The 18,323-nt window shown below is 44.8% G+C and overlaps 1 protein-coding gene across 1 annotated transcript in view; it reads right to left on the bottom strand.

The window, feature by feature from the left end:
* Positions 1-18,323, bottom strand: part of LOC138292914 (complement C3-like) — a 2,405,892-nt gene that overhangs the window by 2,000,934 nt on the left and 386,635 nt on the right. The gene's annotated exons all lie outside the window — the stretch shown is intronic.

The raw sequence follows: 18,323 nt of genomic DNA, 5'->3' as shown, positions 1-18,323 counted from the left end.
ACTAAAGTTGACCTTCTGACTGATGGGTTTAATTGCCTGAAGGAATGAGTTGATCAGGATGACAAGCGAATAGGGCAGCTAAAACATTGCACGTCAGAGATGGAAGATGGGAACTCTGCAACCAGCAAATAGCTGTGAAAGATGGAACATGTCCTGGATGTTATGTGAAACAAGAATGATGATTTGGATGCACAATGAAGAACAAACAACTTGTGGATGATGTGTATTCCAGAGTCAACAGCCATGGGGCGTGTGAAAAACTCTATGGAGACGATGCTCTGAACAGTGTTTGGGGATGCACTTTCTATCATGTTCATTCCTGAACTTGCCTAAAGAATGCTTGGCCAGCGATCCCCCCCAGGAGACCAACTCACCCAAAAACTACTTAATTACAGAGACAGAGACAATGTGTTGGAGCTGGCAAGAGATCAGCAGACACTCAATTACCACGGTAATGAGATATTCATCTTCCCAAGCTTCATGATCGCTATGCAGGAATGCATTCGCTCCACAAACCTGATGCTAAGTGCTCACTACTCTACCCAGCCAAGTTGCAAATTTACCATTCTGGGAAGACTCACTACTTTACAGCTCCAAAAGAACCGCCAAATTTGTTAGAAATATCCCAGAGTCTGCATTGTGGTCCCCATCTGCGCCTCGGGTTCAGGATTTAGGAAATCTGAGTAAACATTACTAAGTGAGCATGACCCCCAGGGCGGATGGAGATGTGTAGCCTAAGGGTCTGAGGCAGCAGCCCCTCCACAGGTCCCTTCTGCTCCCAAAGCCCACAACACCAAGATTAAACTGTGGACCAAAGCAGTGCACATCTGCATAGTGATTGCATGCATGCTGAGGCCTTGCTCACCGGGTTCCAGGCAACCCTATCATATTACCCTCCAGCTACCCAGCTACCCCATGGCTGGTGAGAGTGCTCAACCTCTGGTGCATTCCTACAGGATGATTCCCTGGTTAACATCATCATTTTCTAAGAAGGGGAAATGTTTTGGGTGGGTTAGTGGCATTTGGCCTGATTACAGGGGTCAAAATAGAGGTGGGTGGCGAGTTGGGGCTACGTAGGTGCTGACAGCATCTGGTTTGCACATGTTACTGTTGTCTTTTTCCCTTTCATGACACTCAGCACATGGATGTAGGTCCTTATGTTTGGTGGCCCCAATATACGCAACAGATAATGTCACTTTTACATAACTTCAAACTCCGACACTTGTATATGTAACATGGTAGGTATGGGCCATCAATGATAGGTGCAAGGCAAGACAGGTCTTAGCATATCTGCAGAGTCACAATACAGACATTTGCATGCTACAGGAATTGGTTCTAACAGAAGGAACACAGGTGCACTTGCTAGCGGGTTGGGGTGGCGAATGGCACGTTGCATACTATTCTACATGTGCTGGGTGGCCATATTAATATGCAACGGTTTGCCTTGGCACACGCTCCGAGTTCTCTGTGACCAACAGTGGTGATGTTTTACTGTCTGGTACATATCAGGCCACCTGGATAAGCTCCTCACCATATATGGGCCTAATGTAGATGACCCCCATTTCTTTGCAGAGGTTTGAAGGCTAGCGAGCATGCTTGGACCTGGGGTGCTTTTGCAGGAGGACAAGTTCAATGTGGTGTTGGACCCTGTAGCAGAGAGATCCCGTGAATTTTATAGGCCCCCACCCAAATGCCCCTGTGCCATTTCACCTTACCATGGTTGACAATTACCTAATTGATCTTTGGCACTAGTTACATGCAATATAGACACATGGAGTACCCACATCACACACCTGCGGTGGATGCTATCTTATCATGTATTAGTGCTGCTGGAGATGACTCCCCCTGATTATAAAATCTGTGCTTTCATGTGGCAGCTTCAAGCTGGGGCACTGCACAAGCAAGTGTTCTGAGATGAAGTCCGAACAGCTTTTGTGAATTACTTTAAACACAATGTTGGCATGGTGTCCCTTATGGGAGGTCTTTAAGGATGTCATTTGAGGGGTGTGCACTGCGAAGCAGGGAGGCATGCTGCGAGCACTGCGCAGGGAGTTTCAATGCCTCCAGGAAGAGATCCGCGCTCTGAAACTACGGTATTTTCCAAATTGAAGTGCGTCCATGCTGGTGGCCATATGAGGCAAACTCACTGAATTCGAAGAGGCAGTGCAGAGGCAACCCCATTACCTAGGGAGGATAGACTGTGCTCGACAGGGAGGCCCACACTCAGCATTATGGCGAGAGAGCAAGAGGGCGGGGAGGACACTAGCCAACCTCCTCCGTAAACCATGGGCAAGTGATTACATTGCTGAATTGCATGATGACCGCCACTGTGCACATGTTGGAATTGAGGCCATACAGATATTATACATGTCTAAACAGACTGGAACACCTCATGGACTAGTCTTCTACTTCAGTACAGCTACTTTGGCTAGAGGAGGGTCACCAGTCGATTTCTAGATGAGCCTTTTACGGTGACAAAGTTCATAAGTGTAATGCCTGGAGATGGGGGCCCTGGCTTAAATTGCCTCACCACAGCTTTTGATAAAGAATTTACTCAGATCCTTGCTCCTCACCTTCTCGCCATGTGCGAGGAGTCCCTCGCAGCAGGAGTTCTCCATTCTTTCCTGAGGGAATCGTTGGGCGTTTCTATATTGAATCCAGATAAGAATTTCCAGCGATGTGAGTCGTACAGACCTTTATACATGATTAACATGGATAATAAAATCCTTTCACAATTGATAGCCTGAAGGCTGCTCGCATTTTTGCTGCTAATAAAGCAAACAGCTCAATCAGTGTTTATGCCGGGAAGGTCAATGGCCCACAATTTACATATTTTTTTTCACTCTTCTGCTTACCATTGACCTTGCCTTGAAGGCTGCAAAACATCTTAGATTTTTTGCCATGTATCAGGATGAGCTTCAGGTTCATCTGGCTGATTGGCCTCCTTGGTGTTTATGTATTGGTGTCTATGTATGTGGATGATGTTACTCTATATGTGAAGGGTCCGCAGGATAACCTAAGTCCATTGAGTTGAGAATTCATAACATTCTGAGGCATCATGGGCATAACTATAAACTGGGCCAAGTTGATACTTTTTCACTGACGGACCCAACAGAGAAATTCCCATCAGAGTTCCCACTACAGTGGGCAAGGGAGCCGGTGCAGTATCTGGGTATCTGGCTGAGCATGGATTTAGATGAGCTTTGGAAAGTGAATCAAGGCCGATTGATAACCTGGGTGGAGGAGTGAGTGGAGGCTTGGATGAGACTTCCATTATATCTCACTGGAAGACTGCCATTGTTAGGGTGGTGGTGCTCCCCAAATTCCTTTATCGATTTGTCAAACTAGGACTGACACTGAGGCTTGCACGGTGTGGGCGTGGAGTGAACGGAGGCAATGTGCGCAATTGTGTAGCCTATTTACCGCTTTGATCCCGATAATTCAACACCCCTCCTTGCTTTTACATTTTATGCTGGCACCCGAGGTAGCTGACAACCATAGGATCCATATACCCTGACAGCACCTTTATCGAGATGCATCATCCCCTGCAGAGCCCTGCCATGATGTTATTAGACACGTTCACATACCAGTTGCAGCTGCCACACGTGAGCTCCATGGCTCATTTCCAGCAGCCCCACCCACATTCCAGGTGCTTGAGGTGACTCTTGGAAGCCCTTCTCCTCACAGGCTGATTATGAGGCTCTACATCGGCATGCAGGAAACAGTGTTGGTTCAGGTCCATGGGGCCTGACAGATGTGGTCAGATGACCCTGGGATCCTTATCACTAAAGACTAATGAACGTTTTGCTGTGCTCTACCTCAGGTGCTGTCACCTAACTACAGGATGCGCGTAGTTCATTTAAAATATTTGCACAGGCTCTACAGCAAATGCACAGGATGGACCTGTCTGCGGATGCACGCTGCGTGTGGTGCACCCTGCACTGACTTTATTCACCTAGCATGGACCTGCCCAGAAGTGGGGTCTTTTTGGTTATCCATTGTTGACACTATTGATGAGATCATAGAGTACACGCTAGAGTGCTCCTCCAGAGTTGCATTACTAGGTTACATGAACGATGTCCCTTCGGATGTGCGCAAGTTGACCATGCTCTTAATATTGCTTGTGAAGCATCAGTTGGCAATGCACTGGGGGTGGCAGCCATCAACGCAGAAGGCAGGATGGCTTTGAGATGCAGCCTATTGTCATGAACAACTAACAGCTTTCTGAGAACTAATGCCTGTAAGATCGCATCCCAAAGATATATGGTCTCCATTGGAGAGGTTCCTCAGTGCACAGGGAGCAGAAGAGGAAGCAGCTGCTAATCCAGATGCAGAGGTAGCTGATCGATAGACAAACCAACCTGCCATAAATTAAGTCCACTAGGAAAATATATGAGACCACTGGGTGGTGTGCCCATGGTGGTGCCCTAATGCCTGAGTTCTGCCTATTAGGTACATTGGAGCAGGTGGGACTTCCCCTTTCTTCCCACCTTTCACCCCCTTGTTGTGTTAAAGGAGAGTACAGCATTTACAATGCAATTTATCTGCCAATGTATACTTGATGTACCACACAATATTGATTTATTTGTATTCTTGTTATGGTCTGAATGCTGCACTTTGCTGTACGTACCTGTACTGACCTCATCCTGGTTCCCAGAGCAGCTTTCGCTAAACTTTGTCTTATAAGTCCTCAGTTTTGGGTGTTGACTGAATGGACACCTTTGCCACCACAGCCAAGGATCCAGGACTAGTGAGCCACCTCTTAGGGGTTTAGGAGTCACTCAGACTGGGCCCATGTGCAGGTTCCAGATGGTGCAATCCGTTTGCGTCCCTGTGGCTCTGAACAGGAGGTCAGCAAACTAACAATTAGAGTCTCTTTGGTAGTCCTGGGTTCATGGATGCCGTTCACTAGCAGGGCTAGTCTCTGAGGGTTCAAGGCAGGCTCTAGGCATCAAAGCAGTCTTTCCAGATACAGCAAAGCAGTCCTGCAGAGTGCACAGCAGGTCACAGCAGCATGCAATCCTCTGAGAGCCCTTCCACAGGTCCAGGAATGAACTGAAGAGTGGGTCTGTAGGTCCTATTTTATACCCTGGTGCCCTTCCTTTGGAAGTTGGGAGAAGGTTCTCGAAAAGTTCTTTGAAGTTCATGGAATTTCCTGGCTCCAAGCTGGCTGCAGTGACAATGTGGAGAAGATAAGTCATGTGTGTGAAGGCAGAGCACACCCCATTCAATTGCAAGTAGGGCTGTGTGCAGCTCCGACCCAATCCATTATGCCAGCAGATGGGCCATTCAGCACACCTAATCCCCCTTTTGTGTGACTGTCTGGGAGGAAGTCACAAAGTCTGTCAGTTACGCCCAGTCATGTGACCCAAAGCAGGCAGCAGGCACAACAGGGCTAAGGTCAGGAAAATACCAACTTTTTGAAAGTGGCTTTTTGAAAATTGTAATTAAAATCTGACTTCATGATTAAAGGGGATTTTTAAATTACAATTTCATAGATGCCAAACATGAACTGGCTGCTTAGTCCCAATCAAAGCTTAACACTTATTAAATGTTATAAAGCAACCCCATGTTATCCTATTGGACACGCAGACCTCACGGTACTGAAAAATGAATTTAGGAGTTCTTCACTACCAGGACATGTAAAACTTAAACGGACATCTCCAATCTTTTCATTTATGTTATTTTATTTAGAGTTTCTGTGTGTGAGCGGCTACTCAGCAGAGTGTCCCCGTGCTACAATTTGAATAAAACACTGGTGAGACAAAATTATTTAAAAGCAAGGTTGAACAGCTGCGTTTAAGGCATTTTTGAAGGAACCTTCATCCTTGGTGGTCCTCAGGAAGAGGAAGAGCATTCCAGATAGAGGTGTCAAGGGCCAGGAAGGAGGAGCCACCCCGTTTCTTCCTTTTGGTTTTTAGCACAACAGCCAGTAAAGCATTGGAGAGATGCAAAGTTCTTGCTGGATGGTAGTGTGCTAGTCTGTTAGCCAGATAATGAGGATCTGACTTATAAAAGGCTCTGTAGGCCAGCACAAGCCCCTTGAACTTTACTGTCTCTGAGATAGGCAGCCAGTGCATTTCCACTAGGTGTATACAAATGTGATAATATTTCTGAAGTTCCAAAGAAGTCAGGCTGCCTCATTCTGCACCACTTGGAGTTACTTAAATTGGAATGCTGGGAGACCCCAGTACAGAGCATTGGCGTAATCCAGCCATGATGTTCTGAGTGTGTGAATTACAGTCTTCTGGCAGCCGTAAGGGAGCAAACATAAAAACCTTTTGAAAGATTTAAAAAGGCCAAAGCATGTTCATACCACACTGTTCCCTGGGACTTGAAGGATACTTTTTGTCAAACTTTACTCCCAAGTTGCATACAATAGGAGGAGAGGGACCTGAACTGGCCCAAAATTCACCACCCAAGAAGAAGGAGTAGTGCCAAACAGTAGAATTTCAGTTTTGCTGGTGTTTCAATGGCGATTGCTCCACTCATCCACTGAAAGCCGCTGACAGACACCCTGCAAATCTCTTTCTGGTCTTTGGGTTGCTACTGTCCCAGGCAAGGAGGACCTGCATGTCTTCAGCATACAACACTGCTTGTATGCCAAAACATTCCACCAAGGCTGCCAGACAAGTCATATACACATTAAATAGCATTGGACTCAGGGCGGAGCCCTGAGGAATGCTGCTTTTCAAAGGTTTGGGGTAAGATGCAAACAGTGGCATCCATACTGACTGACTCCTATCTGATAGAAAGGACTCTAGACAGGCCAAGGTGGCCCCACCAATCCTGCTATTAGTCAGTCTTTGAAGTAAGATTGGGTGGGAAAATGTTTTGAATCCTGCCAATGGATCTGAAAGCAAAAGGGCCACTTGTGTTCCTTTGTCCACTGCAATCCTGATGATGTCCGAAACTTCTACCAGAGTAGATTCCATCCTGTAACCAGGGCAAAAGCCCGATTGAGAAGTATGCAGCAACTAATTAGAGTCTAAATATTTGGACAATTGGGCGTTAATCAATTTCTATAGAATTTTTTAGAAGGCCGGAAGTAATGAAATAGGTCTATAATTGGCGTAGATGGACTTGTCAGCAGAAGGTTTTTCAAAAGTGGAATATGTTTGGCTTTTTTTCAACTGCTGTGAACTGGGGATTGGCAAAGGGAGACATTCAAGAGAGGATTATCAGTGTGATTAATAGGCACATGATTGGTAGCCATAATGTGAGGGTGGCAAAGGTAATCTGGTGAGCCATAGGACAGGATGCCTAGGTAGCCATATGGCAGGGTGCCTCCGTAAACATTAGGGCAAGTTGCATTCATTACAATGCATCCTGCCATATGGCATACCTTGGGCCTACCTTAGAGGTGACCTTTATGCAATAAAAGAGAGATTAAGGATTGGCAAGGGGTTATAATGCCAAGTCGAAATGGCAGTTTAAAACTGAATCAGGGTGCAATGGCAGGTGTGAGCCATGCTTTAAGGTGCTAAGTGGGTGGCACAACAAGTGCAGCAGGCCCACTAGTAATTTACAGGTTCTGGGCATATGGTATACCACTCTACAAGGGACCTATAAGCAAATCAAATATGCCAATTGGGTGTAAGCCAATCATACCATCTTTAGGGGAGTGAGCATATGCACTTTAGCACTGGTTAGCAGTGGTAAAGGGCACAGAGTCCTAAGGCCAACAAAAACGATTTTCAGAACAAACAAGGAGGTAGGTAGGCAAAATGTTTGGGGAAAGGTCACCCTAAGACTGACAGGTCACACTGCACCATTGTAATCTTTTGGGATTTAATTTTACCAAATAAATGATGGGTGCAAAATATCTTATCCTGTCTATCTGTCTACACAACATATTATTGAAAATAATTCATGAGGAACAATAGGGATTTGTAATAGCCAGAAAGCTGAGTTAAAACATCACTGAATTTCTTACTCGTGTTCGCCTCAGCTTGTATTGTTTTCCCATACATTAGTAGCTGCACATGTCGAGAAGGTGTTTGAAATGGTTAATTATGACTTCTTGTGGAGAGTTATGTTACAATTTGAATTCCAACCACAAATTACCACCACAATTAAACTACTAAATCTGAAAATAAACACTACTGAAATAGTGAATGGGAATGCTAGTAATTAAAGGCGGAACTAGGCAAGGACTCTCCCTCACGTCACTTTTGTTTTAATAACTCAGCTCCGCTTGCTTCCACTCTTCCAATTAACTCAGAAATTTGTATCAGTTTGTAAAATGAGGAAAGAGGTAATTGAAGTGCTTCCAATCCAGTTCAAGGAGTTGTTTAAGGTGATAGTAATTCCTTAATCACCAAACATGTTTTAAAGCAAACATACCTAGTGTAAGAGGCATCTAAAATAGAAAATCGAAATGCACTTCCTTGTTACGTTTCACAATGCAGTAAATCACAAAACAGGCTATTTTGTAATTTATTGCCCTAATTTTTGTATTGATTTTAAATGTTCTTTATTACTTGACTATATAAATGTAAGTTACAATCTCACGAAAGAATTTGCTTTGTAAAAATAAGAGAAATCAACGGTTGTTAAAACATTCATGGGCACTACAAGTGACTTAGCTACACATTGCATTGTATCATCTAAAATAAATGTGAAATGTAACAAGAAACTGCATTTGGGATTCCTATTTTAGGTACCTGTTGCACCCAATATATTAACTAATAAATATGTTGATTTCAATTATTTCCTTAATTTCAGAAGGTCATTCTCTATATTGATGATTTACGTACTTTATTAAATGATGCCGAAGGACTTCAAAGGGATAAGAATTTCTTTCTAATGTCTGATTTTTCAGGATAAAAAATCAAATCTGCCAAAGCAGAAATCAAGACACTGCATTGGCTTGTTAGACCTAGCTATCAAACTATTGAAAAGCCATATATTTAAGGGTCAGAACTTCAATAAAAACAGAAGAACTACTTCAAGCAAATGGTATGGGTAAATAAGAAGAGATTTAAAAAATATCAAAATCAGTTGTTACCAATTTCAATAATTGCTAATGTGCGGAGTTATTTGCATAATGATGCCAAAAATATTTATTTTCCATCAATTACCCCCTCACATGCCTTCTGCTATTCTTTTTTTTGTTTTTACAAAATTAGAATCTCATATTGATAAATTTGGCACAGTTAGGTATCATGCCTAAAAATAGAGGAATCTGGTAATGCTTGTCTAGGTTTATGGGCTCTGTGATCAAATCCAGTTTCTCGTAACATACTTACAATTTCCTAATTTGACATGGATTTTGGTCCTTTGGGTTAGTAGTGTTTCTTAAAATATTATTTCTATTTAAAGTAGTGAATTCTATACATAAGCTAGGAGAACTCGTAGATACTTAGGATCATTTGAAAGATTTTGTTCTCTGGTGTCAGAATATAGCAATCTTTTTACATTTCTACTGTATTGGCAAAAACATTCTTAGGGGCATATTTCTACTCTGCTTGCGTCGAATGTGCATCAAAAAATGTTATGCACATTCAGCGCAAACCTTGCCTCATATTTAAATTATGACACCGACCCCGCGGACGTCAAAAACCTCCATGTACGTCATTTTTTGGATGTGGGAAACCGCCTTGCGGTAATGACATGCAAGGTAGGCGTTCCCGTCCAAAAAATGACTTCAAGGCCTGTGCGCCTTATTTATACTCCTGCATCATTTTGACGCACAGGAGGGGGCGGGCCTTAAAAAATGGCGCCCAGCCTGATGTGCACCGTTTTTTAACGCTTGGGTGAGGGCAGGCGTTAAGGGACCTCGGGGCTCACTTCCATGGTCTCAGACCATAAAGTAGTCCAGAGGTGCCCTTCCCTCCCACCAGGGACACCCCTGCCACCCGAGTCCACCCCAGTAGGACACCCATGGATTTTTTTAAAGTGGCATAGGGGGGCCTAATTTGGGCCCCCCTACATACCACTGTGCCCAATGGCCATGCCCAGGGGACAGAAGTCCCATGGGCATGGTAATTGGGCAAGGGGGCCTGACTCCTGTCTTTGCTAAGACAGGAGTCATTTCAATGGGGGTTATTGTCAGAAAATGGCGCAAGTCTGGTTTGAGCCATGATTTTTTACTCAAACCTGACTTGCATCATTTTTTGACGCACAACCCCCATTTTCCCATATGCCGGCGCTGCCTGGTTTGAGTCATTTCTTTTTACTCTGACCAGCCCGCGGCGGTAAAAAAATTTACGCAAACCAGCACCGGTGCTGGTTTGCGTCAAAAAGTATAAATATGGGCCTAAGTCTTTACTAAGACCAATCCATTATTTTTTAGATATAATTTACAAACCTGAATATATCACTCAAATATTTTACTAATTGTTTAATAAATTGCAAATTGACACATATGAGTGGGAGCAGGAATTTAGGTAAATGGCATGCTGAGGGATAGCAGTGAGATAGGAAAATTGGGAATTCATATTAACGTTCACCAAAACGACATTTGTAAATGTGGAGAATCATTGTTAATTTTTACGATAATACATCACACAGCTATACACCCAATAAACTGAATAAAAAAGCTTCACAAACTATTATTACTTGTCCAATAGGCCATTGAGAGGCTCTGTTTATGCCCCGGTTTGATTATGATTTAGACAAATAGTTCAACTATCTAAAAACTAGAATGAACACATTATTAAACAAATTAAGTGCAATGTTGATTTGGCTCTACTGGATGTCAATCAATTTATGAGTACATCATAAAGAATCACACTATTTAATATGCTTAGCTTCAAAGATTTCTATATCGATGACAGCAATGCACACAACTACAACAAGAAACAATCTCTCCATCTGTCGCTTTAAGCATTATGAAATTAAGAGTGCGTCAAACTACTGCACCACGAAAAAAGGTTGAAATTTGGGCCTCCGTTAGAAAATAATCTTGGGCAATAATGTAATCTAATTTAAAATGTTATTATGACTCAAAGTGGGATTCATTTAGGGTGTGATTTAAGCTTTGGCAGAGACTACTTTACTGCAAAGGAGTACCCAGTGGCGGCTCCTCCGTATGGGCAGAGGAGCGTCGCCCCCCTGCCAGCAGGGGCAGCTGCTAAACCTTTTAAAGAAAACGATAATAAACTATGTTTATTTTCATTTTCTTTAATAAGGGCACGGCCATGGGATGATGTGCCCTGAGGGGGAATGCTCAGCACTTCCCCTCAGAGCACATGTGTGTTTGGCTGGCCGCCTCAGGCTGGCCAAACACACATGCGCTGTAGGCTCTCTCCAGCCCGGCTGGAGAGAGCCTGCACAGGCTACCAGTCTGCCTGGGAGCGCCCAGCCAGGGCACTCCCAGCTAACCCTGAGGTGGGAGCCTGTGCCTGTGCAGCCAGAAGGTAAGAGGAGCGGCGTGGGACCGTGCCGAAAAAGGTAAGTGTTTTTTTTTTTTATTTCATGTATTTTAGGTGTGTCCCCCTCCAAACCCATGCGCATGCTCCCCACCCCGCCCCTTCCGCGGCCCATGAGCTGCTACTGGGAGTACCTACTCTGCCGATGCAAAGTTCAACCTGCCTAATTTAGAGGGACTTCAGTACGTACAGTACAGTATTCTGTATCTACTGCCTAAATAGGCCCCCAACGAGTTAAGGGCCATTGGAGGATTGGTCATGTGTCAGTTCACCCCATTTAGAGTGGTTGGACATATGGCCAGTTTTGCTTTCACATATCACTACTTTTAAATGACCTCCGCTCCAAGGGAGAAATCTTCCATGGTGAAGGGTCATTCTGTTTTATTTTCTCAAACAAAATCATACGTGTGTCGATGAAGTGGTCCCTCAAATTTTCAATGAATTAACAAAAACAGCCATGACAGTGGTACCTGGAAATACAAGATATGTCTGCGTGGCCAGATGACATCTCTAAATTTGGGAGCGGAGTACCTGCATCATAGTGGGTAAAGTGCTCTGCCATATAGAAGGTACATACTATGTCTGTCACACTCAAAGTCAGGCCCTTTGTCACCCTTACTTACTCATTTTTCATTCCCTAATTATGTCTATCCATTTTATGTCCGCTTACAGTAGCAAGGCTTTGGGATACCCTCCTCAGCATTAATGTGTTTGGGTAAACCCACTTCAGCCATTGCTTTGAGACAGTGTATCATATATTGAATCAGCTCAGAGGAGTATACATCTCACTCTTCATGCTAATGGTTGTTTGGTCTATCATTTTACTTCTTAGGAAGTGGTACATTGCAAGGCATGAGGGATCAATCCTCATTTGAAAAGTACACTCAATCTGCACTTTGTCACATTGCATTTGTATCTCATACTTACAATGTACGCACACAATAAAAAGTTTAGTGACAGGTTTTTACTGTATGGCACACTCGTTCACTTTACAACAAAACTAATGAATTGTTTGGAATGCCAATGAGCCTTTGCTGTCCACAGCAATCACTTTAAGCTGCTGAGGCACTGAAAAGATGCAGTGCAAACAACAGCAGCTCTCCTCCTCCCACCATGCGCATTCAGAAAAGCAATCCAGATGTAATGGCCGTGACAAGGTTTGTTCATTTGGGTTTTTGATTTTCTTTTCTATGCTTTATTTTTATTTTATTTTCAAACACTATACCATCATTGAGAATAAATATAAATGAACTAGGCACCTTTCAGTATTTCACCTTTTGTAATCATAATTGGGGCTTTTGTGATCATTGATTCCACTATCTGATACTCTAATATCAGCAAGTCAATAATTACATAATTAGTGATCCGGTTCTACAAATGGTGCCCCTTGTGTTCGGTTGTAGGATAAGGATTACATAGAAAACAAGCATTTGCAATGCAATAGGTCTCGCATTTGTTTGAGTTAGAGCTGTTGGCCTTGAAAATGCAGAACTGGACTTTTTTTGCCACTTAAACTGGTCAACCCTGCCGCATAATTTGGTCCTCTCTGCCACATAGTTCCAGTGACCCTGAATATAAGTAAAGCACTTCCATTAACCTTTTCCTCTGTCTCCTGAAAAAAATGTAAACATTGTCAATATATTTTTGTCAATATTATTATTTGGTACAAGTGTAACTATATTACAGAAAATGTAAAGTTTCTAGGAGGTGCGCTAAATATTTTTTGCAACTAGGCTCATTTTTAACACTTGTGGGTTAAGACATTTACAGAGACGTTTTGTACTTCTGTGTTTTCTCGTTTCTGCTGAGTGCAGAATGGCAGAAAAGGTTTTTCATTTGTACTTGCAGTGTCAACACAGAACCAAATGTCCTGACTCCAGTAAACATGTGGTCACAATCACGACTGCAGTGCACACCTAGAACCGCACTGTCTCAAAAGCGAGAGGCCTGGAGATGCTTGTCTTTGCCATGCTGGGATAATGGGCCCCACCGCCCCTTCCCTCTCTCTCTGGGAATTGAGGAATTCCAGAAATGTCAACTCTGGGGTCCTAACATTTTGAAGAAGAGCAGTAAATCCTCACCGTGCACAACTCTCAGGAAGCTAAGCTTCTGTGAAGCAGCCTTTGCTAACAACTCTAGGCTGCGTGCATGAAACACCAATGTGCCAGTTTCTTGTAATATTAACAGCTGCCCTGAAAGGCACCATTTCTGCAGCTTTACGACCTCCAGCCTCCACTCCTCCTACACAATGCAAAATGCTGATGAAACGAGGCTATTTTTTATAAATCAAGCTGGAGGTTTCTTTTCTCCAGAAGCCTACGTGCGGGGGAGGGGAGTGAAGAGCGATGCAATGTAACTATTCTATGTCAGGACCGGAGGCTTCGGATTATGCTTTCTTTTAACTTTACTGACAACACAGCAGCCAATAAAAACAACACTTTTTCAAAACTACAAATCCCATGAGCCTTAGCCCACCAATCATGGCACGATACTGTCCATAAATAACATGAACTCTATAGTCCTTCCTCTTTCTTTGCTGCTCCAGCAGCCAGTTAAGTCACGCGCGAAACGCTCAAATATTTTGTTGTGATATTATATTATATTATATTGTAGTAAAGCAGCGCGCTTAACAATATCGTGTTCTGTAGTCTTGTTTTTAGCGATCCGGAGCTCCGCTCCGCTTTAATGCCATGGGCGAGTTTTTCATGGTTAATATTGTTTGCGCGAGTGTCGGAAGTATTTGATTTTCCGTTGTTCTTAAGACTTCCGGAGCCTTTGCTCTGCTTCCTTAGTGCCCCCTCAACATTACAACCCCACCAGTGGAGCGGGAGCAGGCCGTAAGAACGAGCGTTCGCTCGTTCAGAGGACGCAGTCCTCTTTCGTTGCCCATGCGTGCGCACGCGCATTGAGCCGATCGGAGGATTCCGACCGGCTTCTTTGCGGCGCGAACACGCGAACAGCAATTCTCTTGTGTAATCGGCCTCAGAGCGCCCGTAGGGGCTGAAACAATACTTATAGAGCTTGGCTCAGGGGGCATACTTAAAAAATTTACAAATTATACTATAAGACTGAAATTTTGCAGGTGGCTCCCTCCACTTTAAAGCTTTTTTACCCAAAAATGTATACATCTGCTCAGGGTTTGACCCCCCCTGTCAACTCCTCCTATCAAAGACTTACACACATATTTTAAGATGGCGTACTACGCCAATGAGGAAGAGCAGTATGACGAACTGCAAGAGGCATCCTCAGAACACCATATGGAGGAAAGACTGGTGGAGGCACTGGGTTACCATGTGCAAGACTCCGTGAATTGGGCGCTAATCCAGGCCCTCAAGCCATTTACCCAACCTCTGTCTAACTTCGCTAAAAGAGAATTTTTGGGCGAGAGTATCCAACAACCTCGCCTACAAACCGGGGATTCCGGGGATGTGTTGGGTCTTATACTGCAGCGCCCAGGCACCTCTTCTGCAGAAATTTTGTCACAAATGGCAACCTCCGTGTTGCGTGACCATGCGTGACCATGCGTATGGAGGATTTCTTCCCCCTCAAACTTCGCCTTCCAATCCTGTGTAACCATCTTCCCAATCCAGTTACCACGACCCCTCTTCCTCAAAATCGGATTCGGATGAATCACAAGCTGATCCTCAACCGCGCAACAAGCAGCGCAAGGCGAAGCATAATACACCCAAAGATGACACCCCGCAAGGCAAGAACCTCTTATTCTCTCCAGAGGATATCATTCATCCTCGCTCTACTGAGTGGGTTCCTCAACAAGAGGTGGAAAACTACACCCAAGACAGACTGCGCAGAAGCTTCGAGAAAGAGGTACGCAACACTCTTAGATCAGAGTGCCCCCGCCCCTCCCTCCTAGGCAAAGTAGCGGACACACCAGAACTGGATCCTAACATGGCGACCTTTCTCTGGAAATTCGGCAAGGAGCCAAAAAAGGGTCTCGACCATGCCTGGAAAGGTTGCCAGGACAAATTATTAGACATGTCCGGTCCGCTAACAAAAATATTGGATTTAGCTTTAGAATCCAAGGAAACCGAAACCCCCTTGGATACGGAAGCGATACTTCAATGGACCCAGAGAGCAATCTGCCTCCTGGGAAACGCAAACTGCGCCATGTCAACGGAGCGCAGACGATTTTTCCTCATTCGTTTAGACCCAAAGCTCGCCGAGTTGGCCATTAACGAAGCCGGACCAGCGGCTAACGGAATGCTCTTCGGAGATAAATTTATTTCCAATTTGAACAAATACGTAGCTACATTCACAGCCCTTGATAAAGCCCAATCTAACATCAAAAAGGTATTCAATAATACTCTTTTTATACGGGCCGGACGCTTTAGGGGTCGAGCGCCAGGCCGAAGATATCAAGCCCCGAGATATGCCTCCCAAGGCAACAGAGGAAACTACTCAAACCAAGGCAACTTCTACCCCAATCGCTACAGGGGGCGAGGTAGAAACTCAAGAGGATATTGTGGAGGTAACTCCATTCAAGACAGCACAAACTCAGGTGAGAATTATTCTTCCCTCAGAAGTAACATTAGGGGGCAGGATTCAACTGTTTCTCCCGGCTTGGGAGTCCATTACTCAGGATCCTTGGGTTCTTCAGTCAGTCCAGGGCTTTCAACTAGAATTTTACGCCCCCCCAAAGCAAACGAGCCCTCCTATGCCTCTCCTTTTTTCCCGCGCAGATCACAAATTCATAAAAGAGGAGATTATCTCTCTCATTCAAAAAGGGGCAGTGGTGGAATCCTCACCTCATCCTCGGGGTTTCGCCAGTGATCTTCTTGGTTCAAAAGAAGGGAAGCGGATCCAGACTGGTCCTAAACTTAAAACATTTCAATTCCTGGATGGTGTATTGCCACTTCAAGATGGAAGGCATCCACCTTCTCAGGGATCTTTTAAGGGACAAGGACTGGATGGTACGGCTAGACCTAAGAGAACGAGGAGTGCGCCTAATTATTTACCTGGATGATATTCTCATCATGGCCCAGGACAGAGACCTGGTGCTGACTCACCTCAATTGGACAATAAAATTACTCCAGGACCTCGGGTTTATCCTAAATTCAGAGAAGTCCAACCTGATTCCTTCATAGAGTATGGATTTTCTGGGGTTTCAGATACACTCTCTGGCATCATTACTAATTCTCCAGATCACCAAACGGAATCTAATCAAGAAAGAATTGAGGAGAGCGCTTGCCTCTCCGACTATATCGTTGAGGACACTAGCCCGACTTGTTGGCCTTTTAGCCTCATCTATTCAGGCAATTTTCCCGGGGCCTCTACACTACAGAGCCCTTCAGAGATTGAAGATTCTTCATCTTCAAAAAGGTCTTCAATATTCAGAGTTAGTTCCCCTCTCGGAGGAGGCCAGGACGGAGATAACATGGTGGTTAGACCACATGGATGCATGGAATGGCAGAGCGATTTTCCCTTCCAACCCGGATGTAGTGATCGAATCGGATGCCAGCCGCTGGGGCTGGGGAGCACGTTGCGGCCCAGTGGAGACAGGAGGCCGTTGGTCCCCGGGGGAGCTATCTTACCACATCAACTGCCTGGAACTCCTGGCAGGATCGTTCGCCATCAAATCCTTGGCTCCCCGCAGGGCTCATTGATGCATCCTCCTGCGGATGGACAGCGTCCCCGCAGTCAGATACATCAATCGCCTAGGAGGGACCAGATCTCGCCTCCTGGCGGAGATAGCGAAAGAATTCTGGCACTTTTGCCTCAATCAGAAAATTTCGGTAATAGCGGAATACATTCCGGGCATTACCAATACGACGCATAAAGATAAAGAGAGGGGGGGAGGGACCGGGAGATTGAAATGGTCCAGTGTACACTCTCCCAACAATAGTACAACAACGAAAGTACACTGTTCCAAGCAAGAAAGGACTAGGGAGACTTGAACAATCAGGAGCGAAAACCCTCAAGCATCACAGTGGATGACTAGCATCATCATCGGGTAATGCTCCACGCCAGGCCGGCGGTGCAGTGCCTGACGGGCTCCCCAACAGGGGGGAAACAAGCCGTTCTGTTCTTGATAGTGACTGGTGAGATCCAACTATCTAAGCGAGCATGCCTGCATTCAGGCACCTGCGCACAAAGGAGAGAACAAAAAGAATATAGAATAAAATTGGTTATTCATCACTACATCTTTCATAATTTTAATCAATAGTCAGGGATGAAACCAAGATTAAAAGCAAGGGAAAGTAATAAGTTGAGTAACAATGCTCAATTACTTTCAGAAAGCAGTATACTCGGAGGGATGTCACTCTGGAGATCCCCCTAAACTAGGGTCAACATGTTTCGCGTCGTGCGGTCCTTACGGATCCAATGACGCTTCATCAGGACCAAAATTCGCAAAAACGTCAGTCAGCTCTTCTCCAAATCAACAACAATTTTACAATGTAAAAGTTAGAATTGTGTAAGCCGGTCACTTACATTGAAGTATACAGGCTGAGTCGTAGTCAGGTCGCCCGCCCCCGAGTCGAGATCAGGCTCCTTGGTAAGTACGTTCCGAGGACTCGGCTGATTATAATTCAGTTGCCGGTCCGAATTTTGGACCTACCCTCCGGGAACGTCACACCGCAAATCAGTGTACTTTCGTTGTTATTACCAATACGACAGCAGACTGGAACTCTCGTTTCCTTCGGGATGGCAGCGACTGGAGGCTCAAACGGAGCATTTTCCAAGCTCTCCAACTTCATTGGGGGACATGTCAGATAGATTTATTTGCATCCCGTTTGAACAGCCAGGTCCCTTGCTTCTTCAGTTGGAGGCCGGACCCTCAAGCGAAGGGGACAGATGCATTCATGCAGTTATGGCCGAGGGACCTTCTCTATGCCTTCCCTCCTTTTGTGATGATTCCTCGCGTCCTGGCACAAGTGCGTCGCCAACGCTCGGAAATCATTCTAGTGACCCCATGGTGGAGTGACCAACCAT

Source organism: Pleurodeles waltl, chromosome 4_2, assembly GCF_031143425.1.
Source record: "Pleurodeles waltl isolate 20211129_DDA chromosome 4_2, aPleWal1.hap1.20221129, whole genome shotgun sequence".
Taxonomy (NCBI): domain Eukaryota; kingdom Metazoa; phylum Chordata; class Amphibia; order Caudata; family Salamandridae; genus Pleurodeles; species Pleurodeles waltl.
This window is presented reverse-complemented; position numbering and strand designations above follow the sequence as displayed.